The sequence below is a fragment of the Pan paniscus genome, chromosome 10 (assembly GCF_029289425.2).
Source record: "Pan paniscus chromosome 10, NHGRI_mPanPan1-v2.0_pri, whole genome shotgun sequence".
Lineage (NCBI taxonomy): Eukaryota > Metazoa > Chordata > Mammalia > Primates > Hominidae > Pan > Pan paniscus.
Genome location: NC_073259.2, coordinates 55380838 through 55393321, shown reverse-complemented (window position 1 = coordinate 55393321; position 12484 = coordinate 55380838). Strand labels below are relative to the sequence as shown.

Sequence of the window (12484 nt, the reverse complement as noted above, 5' to 3'; positions counted from 1 at the left end):
ATAATTTAGATACTAATCACGCTGAATACTTCTGATACCAATTTAAGATATATTATTAAAATTAATTTTAACTGATTCTATTTACATTTTTAATATGGCTACTAGAAAATATGTGAGTAATTTACATTTCTATTAGACAGTACTAGTATAAAGCACTCTGTAATTTTCATTTTTCATTTTATTAAAAAAAGCATACTCCCAAATAAGTAAGCATTCCTAGAAAGCAATACTATTGTAATTATTTATTTATTTATTTTTTTATTTGAGACAGTCTCACTCTGCCGCTCAGGCTGGAGTGCAATGGCGCGATCTCGGCTCACTTAAACCTCCGCTTCCCAGGCTTAAGCGATTCTCCTGCCTCAGCCTCCCGAGTAGCTGGGATTACAGGCATGAGCCACCAGGCCCAGCTAATTTTTGTATTTTTAGTAGAGATGGGGTTTTGCCATATTGGCCAGGCTGGTCTCCAATTCCTGACCTCAAGTGATCCGCCTGCAGCGGCCTCCCAAAGTGCTGGGATTACAGGCATGAGCAACCCCACCCGAACGCAATACTATTAATAGATACATAATATTCCTTTTGATGGAAGTACCACAATTTAATTTGGACATCAGGGTTGTTCTATCATAAATAACTGAGTTGAACATTTTTAACACAAGCCTTTTTCAGTTTTCCAATATTACCTTAGAATAGATTCTTGGAAATAAAATTACTAGATAAAAGTCGTAATAGTATTTTTTTTTTTCTTTTCTGAGACGGAGTCTCGCTCTGTCGCCCAGGCTGGAGTGCAGTGGTGCGATCTGGGCTCACTGCAAGCTCTGCCTCCCTGGTTCATGCCATTCTCCTGCCTCAGCCTCCCAAGTAGCTGGGACTACAGGCATCCGCCACCATGCCCGGCTAATTTTTTTTTGTATTTTTAGTAGAGACAGGGTTTCACAGTGTTAGCCAGGATGGTCTCAATCTCCTGACCTTGTGATCCACCATAACAGTATTTTTAAGGATATTAATACATGTAACTAAATTAGTTTCAAAAAATTTCTACCCATTTATAATACCTTAAAAATATAAAAATACCTATCTCAGTTCACCCTAAACAGCATTGGGTAATATATATTAAAATATTTGCCAGTTTCATTTAAAAAGTTATTTAGTTTAAATAGTTTACATTAGTTTAAATGTTATTTGTTATATATTAAGTTATATGTTTTAAATTCTTTTTTTGTTGATTACTAGTTGACATGGTTTGGCTCTGTGTCCCCACCCAAATCTCATCTTGTAGCTCCCATAATTCCCACGTGTTCTGGGAGGAACCCTGTGGGAAGTAATTAAATCATGGGGGCGGGTCTTTCTCATGTTGTTCTTGTGATAGTGAATAAGTCTCACAAGATCTGATGGTTTTGGAAAATGGGAGTCTCCCTGCACAAGTTACCTCTTTGCCTGCTGCCCTCCACGTGAGACTTGACTTGCTCCTCCTTGCCTTCTGACATGATTGTGAGTCTTCCCCAGCCACGTGGAACTGTAAGTCCAATTAAACCTCTTTCTTTTGTAAATTGCCCAGTTTCAGGTATGTCTTTATCAGCAGCCTGAAAACAGGCTAATACACTAAATTGGTACCAGTAGAGTGAGGTGTTGCTGAAAAGATACCCAAAAATGTGGAAACGACTTCGGAACTGGGTGACAGGCAGAGGCTGGAACAGCTTGGAGGGCTCAGAAGAAGATAGGAAAATGTGGGAAAGTTTGGAACTTCATAGAGTCTTGTTGAATGGCTTTCACCAAAAGCTTGATAGCGATATGGACAGTAAGGTCCAGGCTGAGGATGACGTACTTGTTGGGAACTGGAATAAAGATGACTCTTGTTATGTTTTAGCAAAGAGACTGGTGGCATTTTGCCCCTACCCTAACAATTTGTGGAACTTTGAACTTGAGAGAGATGATTTAGGGTATCTGGGAGAGGAAATTTCTAAGCAGCAAAGCATTCAAGAGGTGATTAGGGTGCTGTTAAAGGCATTCAGTTTTATAAGGGAAGCAGAGCAAAAAGTTCATGAAATTTGCAGCCTGACAATGTAATAGAAATGAAAATCCTATTTTCTGAGGAGAAATTCAAGTGGGCTGCAGAAATTTGCATAAGGAAGGAGGAGCCAAACGTTAATCCCCAAGACAATGGGGAAAATGTTTCCAGGGCATATCAGAGGTCTTCATGTCAGCCACTCCCATCAGAGGCCTAGAGGCCTAGGAGAAAATGGTTTCCTGGGTTGGGCCCAGGGTCCCTGTGATGCTCTGTGCAGTCTAGAAACTTGGTGCTCTGCATCCCAGCCACTTCAGCTTGGACTAAAAGAGGCCAAGTGCAACCTGACCTATTGCTTCAGAGGGTGGAAGCCCCAAGCCTTGGCAGCTTCCACATGGTGTTGAGCTGCAGGTGCACAGAAGTCAAGAATTGAGGTTTGGGAACCTCTGCTTAGATTTCAAAAGATGTATGGAAACCCCTGGATGCCCAGGAAGAAGTTTGCTGCAGGGGCGGGGCCTTCATGGAGAAGCTCTGCTAGGACAGTCCCTACTGGGGCACCACCTAGTGGAGCTGTGAGAAGAGGGCCATGGTCCTCCAGACCCCAGAATGGTAGATCTGCTGAGATCTTGCACCTTGCACCTGGAAAAGCCACAGACACTCAATGCTAGCCCGTGAAAGCAGCCAGGAAGGGGGCTAAAACCTGCAAAGCTGCAGAGGTGGAGCTGCCCAAGACCTGGGAACCCACCTCTTACATTAGTGTGACCTGGCTGTGAGACACGGAGTCAAACGAGATGATTTTGGAGTTTTAAGATTTGACTGCCCTGCTGGATTTTGGACTTGCATGGGCCTGTAGCCCCTTTGTTTTGGCCAATGTCTCCCTTTTGGAATAGCTGTATTTATCCAATGCCTATATCCCAATTGTACCTAGGAAGTAACTCACTTGTTTTTGATTTTATAGGCTCATAGGCAGAAGGGACTTGCCTTGTCTCAGATGACACTTTGGACTGTGGACTTTTGAGTTAATGCTGAAATGAGTGAAGACTTTGGGGGACTGTTGGGAGGGCATGATTGGTTTTGAAATGTGAGGATATGAGATTTGGGAGGGGCCAGGGGCAGAATGATATGGTTTGGCTGTGTCCCCGCCCAAATCTCATCTTGAATTCCCACATGTTGTGGGAGGGACCTGGTGGGAGGTAACTGAATCCTGGGGACAGGTCTTTCCCATGCTGTTCTCCTGATATTAAATAAGTCTTATGAGATCTGATGGTTTTGAAAAATGGGAGTCTCCCTGCACAAGTTATCTCTTTGCCTGCTGTCATCCATGTAAGATGTGAGTTGTTCCTCCTTGCCTTTTGCCATGATTGTGAGGCTTCCCCAGCCACTTGGAATTGTATGTCCAGTGAAACTTCTTTCTTTTGTAATTGCCCAGTCTTGGGTATGTCTTTATCAGCAGTGTAAAAACAGACTAACACAGTAAATTCTCAGGTATGTCTTTGTCAGCAGCATGAAAATGGACTAATATTCTAGTAAATTTCATTTTTAAAATATTCACCTTTTTAAAAAAAATTGTTAAAGTCTTTGCCCCTTTGTTATTAGGTATGGGCATCTTCTTATTATTGTACTAGAGCTCTTTATACATTAAAGAAATCTTATTTTACTATATATGTTGCAATTTATTTTCTAATCATCTTTTAACTTTTTGTTGTGCGATATTTTTACCTATAAAGCTTGATGTATTTAAATCTATGGACTTCACATAGCAATTCTCAGCTTGAGTTGCTGTGGGATGTTGAGTTAGAAAGCTAGGAATGTTGATACTACATTATGCCTACAGGCCAAATTAAAAACTAGTACTTTCAGATAACTTGAGTTCATTTTCAGTGATAGAGTTAATCCTAATTCAGCAATAGTGGCACTGGAGATAAAATATATATATATATTTATTTTGGAAAGTTGGATTTATAACTCAGATGTTTTTGACAGACATGTATAAAACCTCAGGTCCACCCACTTGCCCTCATTCCAGAGCTTCCTATTTTGTCTAATTCACAATAGTCCCTTATAACATCACTGTTTACCATTTCTATTATTCAGGCTATCTCTACTTCTGATTTATTTTCTTTTTCACCAGGCTGCATTGTAAAAACTTTTTCTACTGCTACGCTGCTCTCTTTACTGTTCTTTTCTTTCAGTATCTGTTTACTTTTAAAAAATTCATCCTCAGTTTTTTGTTGTATAAATTGTGATACTGTTGCAAAAATTTTAGCCTGGTAACAAATATTTATACTCTTTTCATAAACATCTGTGTTTATTCCATCTTTTCATGTCATAAAACTATAAATAATTATATAATTAACTTTAGGAAATTCATTCGTTCTAGTGACAATGGAGGCAACGTTCAATTATTTATTTCTAACAGATGCAAGAGTTGGCAACTGATTGGATTTAGTGGATGACAGCAAGGGCAGGGTTAATATGGCTACGATCTCTCCAGTCTGCAAGGTTCGGGTTGTAGTAATGCCTAGGCCTTACATTCAAGAGATGTAAATCAATAAAGCCAAAGTAAATATAAAAATACAAAGATATCTATCTACCCTCCCACTGATAATTAGTCACTGCTCACCATTTTCTGTGTGCCTGGCTATTACCTCAGCTTCCCAGAACCTTCCCCTGGACTCCCTGGGCCACCCCATAATTCAGCAATTAAAGAGCTGGCTCTGGCAAAGAAAAGGCCTCCCAGGACCCTATTCCCATTGTACAGCTCCCATCTATTTTGATGGCAGATAAATATTTTCAATATCACCTCTGGTAACCTCACAACAGAATAAAACTTGAGAGAGAAAAGGCAGATTTAGTGGTGAAATTAATATAACTCATTCAGCATCAAATATCAAGAAATATGCTCAATCTGTTCTTGGTAAACAAAGAGTTAACTCTAAAGGCCTCTTCTAGCCATAAGATTCTAATATCACCTTATACCAGAATTAGAATTTAATTTGTATTCCAAATTTGACTGATGACATTCTAGTGGAGACGAATTTAAATAGTAAGGTGGTTAAAAATAAAAATTTAAAATATAAATCTATTTGATGATTTGAACTTGATAATTCTCCTGTTGGTGAACATTATCGGTATTTAGATATGGAATAAAGCAGAAAAAGTAATTAATCTGAATGACAAGAAAGATGATAGATTCCTGAATATAAAATCTAAGGTACCTGCAAATTGTGAAAACAAGACTAAGAAAATGACATCTAAATTAATTACTCACTATCTGAAGTTTCACCAGAGAAATAAAAGCTCTAATATTATTTAAGGTAATTTCATAATTTAAAATAAAGGGGATATAAGTATTGATGGAGGACTGAGTGTTGATATAGAAAAATATCAGAGCTGGCAGGGTGTAGTGGCTCATGCCTGTAATCTCAGCACTTTGGGAGGCCGAGACGGGTGGATCACTTGAGCTCAGGAGTTTGAGACAAGCCTGGTCAACATGGTGAAACCCCGTCTCTAATAAAAATACAAAAATTAGCCAGGCATGGTGGTAGACACCAGTAATCCCAGCGACTCAGGAGGCTGAGACAGGAGAATCACCTGAATCTGGGAAGCAGAGGTTGCAGTGAGCTGAGATCACACCACTACACTCCAGCCTGGGTGACAGACAGAGTGAGACTCCATCTCAAATAAAAAGAAAGAAAGCAAGAAAAAGAAAGATATCAGAGCTCTATTTTAAATCCTCTCTTCTGTATAACTGAAGTAACATAGCAAGAAGCTACTACATTAAAGGCACTATAATCTACACTGTGAGGAATAATATGACAAAACACAGTCCTTGATTTCAGGTAGTTTATAATTACAGAAGTCTCCCCTACCCCTGCCCCCTTAACCACGGTTTCACTTTTTGTGGTTTCAGGTACCTGCTGTCAACTATGACCTGTAAGTTAGGTGAGTACAGTACAATAAGATATTTTGAGAGAGACCACATTCACATAATTTGTATTACAGTATATTATAATTGTTCTATATTATTATTATTGTTCATCTCTTACTGTGCCTAAGGTAAAAATTAAACTTCAATGTCAGTACGTACGTATAAGAAAAAATAGAGCTATATAAAGAGTTCCGTACTATTCATGGTTTCAGGCATCCACTGGGGGTCTTGGAACATATTCCCCCAGAGATAAGAGACGATTACTGTGATATGAAGGACAAGGCAGAAACAAATAACTTCAATATAAGTCATAATGTGTTAGATATGCTGATAAACATTCCAAAGTGGCAAAGTAAACACACAAGAGAGAGGGATTAAATGACTTTCAATGTACAAGGAAAACCTTCATACAAATGACAGCATTGAAATCGGACCTGAACAGAATATCAACAGGCAAAATGAACACAGAAGGGCTTTCCAAATGGTGAGGCCAAGCAAATATGTGGGATAGAAGAGCACAGGACAAACACCAAAACTGCACAGTGAAACTGGCTGAAATACCACTTTCAAAAATCCTGCAAAGATCTTCTAGTAAAGGGCTGGTGTTGAACGTTTATATAATTTTCTTAAAAATGTTACTGAAAATGAGAAAAAGCCTTTTCCTCTGAAACATTATCTGAAAGAATCCCAAACCATTCAAGGTAGGCAGGTGGATATATATTAAAAAAACACATTAAATAAAATTAAAATATTGTATAAAGATTGAAGTTTTTAGTTAAGTCATATTACCTGGAAAAATGTTGAACACATAATGAGTGCTCAATAACAATTTCTTCATAAATTAATTAATATAATTTCTATTGAGTCATAAATAAATGAAGATGTACAGAAGTTAAAAATTGATTACCACTTCAGATATACTAGATACATATATAATTAAATCGGTCTTTCTTGAGAGCAAGAATTATAGATTAAAGTGAAATGGGACAAAAAATTCACAAGCTAGAGTTGAGAAAAATCATGACCTACATTTTTAGCAGCTGGAAGACTAGATATGTCAATGAATCACATATAGATTATGAAATTCCATTTATCAACATTTTAAGTCTGAAAGAAGTGATACGTAAGGGAACAAGAAAAAGAGACTGAAACTTGCCTGTTAAATACAGGTTTAGGATATTCAGGGTTAACTGCAAGCAAATTGTAGGTTACCATTAAGGGAAGATTCCACAGAGTAAGTGAGGAAACAAAATAAATAAGAAAAATATAAAAGGTTTACAAATGCTTCTTCTAAATGAGTTCTAATGCTTTAGACAATTCACAAATACATTTCAGCAATAGGCAAGGAATCACTTGGTCATGATAATGCATAATCCCAGAATGAAAACATCAAATGCATTGATCAAATATTATCTTCTAAGGTAACAACAGAAAATGACAGCATTTGTATGGCATTTTGCAGACAAATGAAGTTTGCATTTAATTATATAAATATCATTATTGAAATGACTACATTTGATAAAATACAGAGTGGTAAAAATGAAACTTTTACTCTCTCTGTTCAGAAGCGGAGATTTTATGATGGACAGTTCACTAACTCAGCCTTTTCATCAAAGCATCATTTTTCTGGTAGGCAGCAATCTACTTGGTGGCCCATTTACAATCAGTCCCACATCACAACCACATGGTATTAATGCAGCACTGTTCCACTAATGCTCCCTGAATTTTAATTTAAGCTACAAATTCAGCTGAAAAAACTTCAAGCAATTGAAGCTTTTCAAGGATACCGCTACTGATTGCTTTTCAACCAGCACAAGGCAGTTTCTCAGCACTTTAGCTTTTCAATTGTTAAAGTGAGCTTTAAATATTCATCCACCCATCTCAAAAAAAGAAAAAAAAAGAAATAGTGAGAAGTATAGGAATGATTTTAGCATTGTGGTTTAACTTGTTGAAAATTAAATACATTTCAACTGATTATTAATACCAATGTCAAGCAATGCCTCTAACTCTCAGACCCTTGTCAATGTGTTTCAATAAAAAGAACAGGTAACTATATTTCTTCTATTCTACATTAGCTCAAGATACCTAATTTAATGTCAACTGGTTACATGCTCAACAGCATTAACACATTTTTGTATGCTTCATAGATTTGTGAGGTGCTTCTTATAGAATTAATTTCAGTTGATGAATTTAGTAAAAAATGCCATCGGAATTCTGACACAAGAGGACACCAGTCCCTGAAGTGCCCAATCTGTGAATATCATTACAACAATTGTCTGAAATACTCTAGCTAGTAAAACAAAATGTGATTGTAAGCAAGTAAAGCATTTTCCACTTTTTTTTTTTTTTTTTTTTTTTTTTGTTTAGACAGGGGTCTCACTCTGTCACTCAGGCTAGAAAGCAGTAGCATGATCATTGCTGACTGAAGCCTCAACCTCCTGGGCTCAAGCCATCTTCCTGCCTCAGTCTCCCGAGTAGCGAGGACTACAGCCACATGCCACCCTGCCCAGCTAATGTTTTTATTATTTTCATAGAGACAGGGTCTTGTTTTATTGCTCTGGCTGCCACTTTAATATTTGACTGACATATTCTCTCTAGATTGAAAGAGCACATTGCCTTATTGGTTTTCTATGAGTAAATTTACATACAAAATAATACAGATATCTGACCAGCTTTTCCCCATTTTATAAGGAGTCGATTCTAGACTTCTACTAAATGCAGACAAACATTTCATCTGATATAAAGTTACTTATGATGCATATTACATGGATTTCATTAAAGTCTACGTAGTACCAACCAATATGGCAGCCCCTAGCCACATGCTGCTGTAACTTCAAATGTAGGTAGTCTGAATTGAGATGTGCTGTAAACATAAAATGTATACCACATTTCAAAGACTTAGTATTTTTAAAAAGTAAAAATCCTTCTTAGTAATTTTGTATTGATTCTATATTAAAATGACAATATTCTGGAAACACGGGATTAAATAAAATATATTAGTACATTAATCTCACTGGTTTATTTTTACTTTGTAATGTTATCACTAGAAAATTTAAAATTATATATGTGACTTGCATTATATTTCCATTGTACAATGTTAGTCCAAGTTCTCAAAAAACATCCACTGAGCAAATAATGTTTTTTAATAAGAAGAATTAAAAGTTCTGGATCAACAAATAGGGTAAAAAATGACACATGTACAGGATTTAGGACAAATATTAATGATGACAGGAATACAAAAATAAGTAATAGGAAACAGTCTCTGTTGATCATTATGTCATGAAATATAATGAGTCCTATCATAGTCACTCTGATGTTTTTAAAAAATCTACATTGGGCAATTTTGTCAGATTAAAAAAACATGTAAAAAGTGTAATAACCATGTTATTAGACCACACATAATCATAAGCTTCATATCAATTTGTATAATAATCCACACAGTGATCATTATTATTAAATTATAAAATTAATATCTGGATTTTAAAAAACTTTTATGTATTATATTTTATTGGAGACTAATGTGCCTTTCAAATTTCATACATAAGACAAGTTATTGAATTAAAAGGGTTATCAAGAATTATTTTAATTTTGCTTTTTATATGGCATCCACAAACTGATCATTTTGCTAACATTGAAAAAGGTTTCTTGGTGAAAATGTATTATATAGAATTATACACTAAATTTTCTACATTAAAATATAGATCTATTTTTGGAATAATAAAAGAGCACTTTACTCAAACATTAAAAAGGTATTAAACTTACACTTACAAAATTAAAATCCATTCCCCTAATTATTCTATTAATCATATAATTCATTTCCAAGGAATGTTTAAATTTCACCAAACAATTTTCCCCTCCCAATCTCACCCCTTTATTTTCAGTCTTTAACTCCCTAGACTTCTTTTGAACATGCTGTTAATGATGGTATAGTAAGATGAGTATTTAAAAATGCATTAATATATCCTCCAGCACTGCCAATCTTCCCCCCAAGCAGCTGATGACCCAATGACAAAATATGCTTATTAAATCTCAATATCCAAATAGTTTCCTTGCTTTTAAATCTGATGTCTCAAAAGTAAATTACTATTTCTTGTTGAAAAATATTTTTCCTATCTAATGGCACAAATCATCTGTGAACAAACTCTCGCTTTCTCTCTCTCTCTCTATTCTTGCTCTTATTATAGCTCTCATTCGCTGAATCTAAGCCACCTCTTTTTCACATTTCACTGGTCCTTTCAATGTCTATTAGGATTCTTTCAGAGTCTGTAATACTCATTTCTTTCTACCTAACTTCTAGTTACATAAAAACTGTTACCAAGAAATGCTTTACCCACTTTTCCAGACAATATACAATTTCAGATAATAAAAAAATTATGTTAGATTGTTTCTTAAATGTTCCTTATAGTCTTCATAACTATCACATTAAAGTAGCACAGAATAAGTCCAATGTCCAGGTTGAAGCCTTTCACTTAATGCCAGGAATTACGATTACAATGCTATAAAAAAGACAGTGCAATAGTTATGAATATACTATTGGAAGCGAACTGCCAGGGTTCAAGCCCTGGTTCCACCATTGATTAGTTTTGCGACGTTAGGCAAGTTACTTCTTTGCCTCAGTTTCTTTATCTGTGAAAGGTAATTAATGTAGTACCTATCATTTATCGTGAAAATTAAATAAGGAATAACATTAAAAATGCTTAGAGAATACCTGGTATGTTAGAAACTTTCAATAAATCATATCCTGAATAGGAATGCTCAAAATGCTCAAGTCAGGAAAAAAGATAATTAAATTCCAAGGTAATTCTGATCTTCAAAGCTATTCAAAATTCTTGTGGCTCAGAAATAGATTGGAGACAATAGGAGAGTCACAGAAACTCATCATTTGAAGGAAGACAATACAATATCTATAATTTCAGCAAATTTAGGATTGAACGTCTATGGATGTGGATGAAACCTAAATTTATACCCCTTGTTTATTAGTGGTTAAATTAAAACCATTTCCCAAAGTTTTAAACCATTTCTCATGTGCCCAAAAATACTCTTGTCTCTAATTCTAATGTGATATCACATACATTTCTGTTACATTAGGATTAGAGACAAGTTCTATTTAGAAATAACTCCAAAAACAGTTTTTATATTTTCACACTGAAAATCAGTCAGATTTGCTTCAGCCTCAAGGATCTTGTTTTGCAAAATTAAAGGAGCTCTGGCAGTCAGCTGCACTTTTTGTTTCTAAATGGGAAATGGGTTAAAAATTACTAGGGAAAAGCCACCACTTTTGCCTATTCACAATTAAAATATAAAATAGGGTATATAATACAGGGCATAAAGTCCTTTACTCAGATTGGCATTATTTCCTTTTCTATTATTCTGAGCAGCAAAACTCATTATCTCAGTGAATCAAGTTTAATAAAGCAATGGAGCATAAATCCCTATGGAAAAACAGAAAGTTTTCTGATAAGATTTCTCCAGAATGCACATAGAACTAAATAATACATTAACCAAATGAATACCTGGCAGAAACGTAAAGATCAGTAGCATAGCATGGATTATTATGAAGTTATCTCTAAGAGCAAACTTCAAATCAGTGTTATAACTCTTTTTCATAATAATGTTTGTGATACAACTTAAAGACTGAAATATTTGAGTCTTATATACTTATTTGGTAGTAGCTAAAGTGTGGAATAATAATCTCCACTTCTCTCCCCATCTTTTCTTATCACTTCTTGAAAGAAAAAAAAATACTATTTGCATCAAATTCCAGGACACTTATTGCACAGTGTGTGTGAGTAAGCATATGGGCAAGTGTCATACACATGCTGGCATGTGGCTCTCCAACTGAGCAACTTTCTGCCAATGCAGCAGAAGGGAAGAGAAGACGGTGGCCCCTCAGCACAGGCCAGCCTTCTTGAACTTGTTCCTGTATTCACAGGAGTGTTCAGGTATCCAGGCACTTTCATCCCTTTGGGGGTTGGTTTCTGGCTTGTACACAATGCAGAGAGAAAAGCATTATTTAGCTTTAACCTCATGTTTCAGCTCCATTTATCAGTGAGCTATGGATTTGAGTTTAGGACACATATCGACTGAAAAATTAAAAGTAACCTTTGCTTTCCCATTTATCATTCTCCTTTGATATCCACATATTCAGCCCTTTCAGGGAGCACCTAGAGAGGCAGCAGTCTAGGGCAAAATGGGATTTGAGCATTTCTGGGTCCTTGGCTTAAGATCATTTTACAAACGTCTCATCATCATCCTACGAAGATGACAGTAGAAACAAAATATGCTTAAAAAAGAAAAAAATGTGTTTCCTCTCTTTTAGTCTTTAATATCTACTTTGATATGCAGAAGACTACAGTGATTGCAGAGCTCTGAACAACTATTTGGTCTGGCAATGACCAGACACAATTCTCGAGTTTTGTTGTATGGTGTATATATATATATATGTGTGTGTGTATATAGGCAGAGTTGGCTGGTGAATGCAAAGCTTACTTGTGTTCCCTTGAAAAGTATGGGATATCAATGTCATAAAAATGTTCAGAGAAATTTTGAAA

The 12484-nt window shown here is 35.9% G+C and overlaps 1 protein-coding gene across 2 annotated transcripts in view; it reads right to left on the bottom strand.

The window, feature by feature from the left end:
• The window catches only part of CPNE8 (copine 8), a 280364-nt gene that overhangs the window by 124501 nt on the left and 143379 nt on the right, over positions 1-12484 (bottom strand). The gene's annotated exons all lie outside the window — the stretch shown is intronic.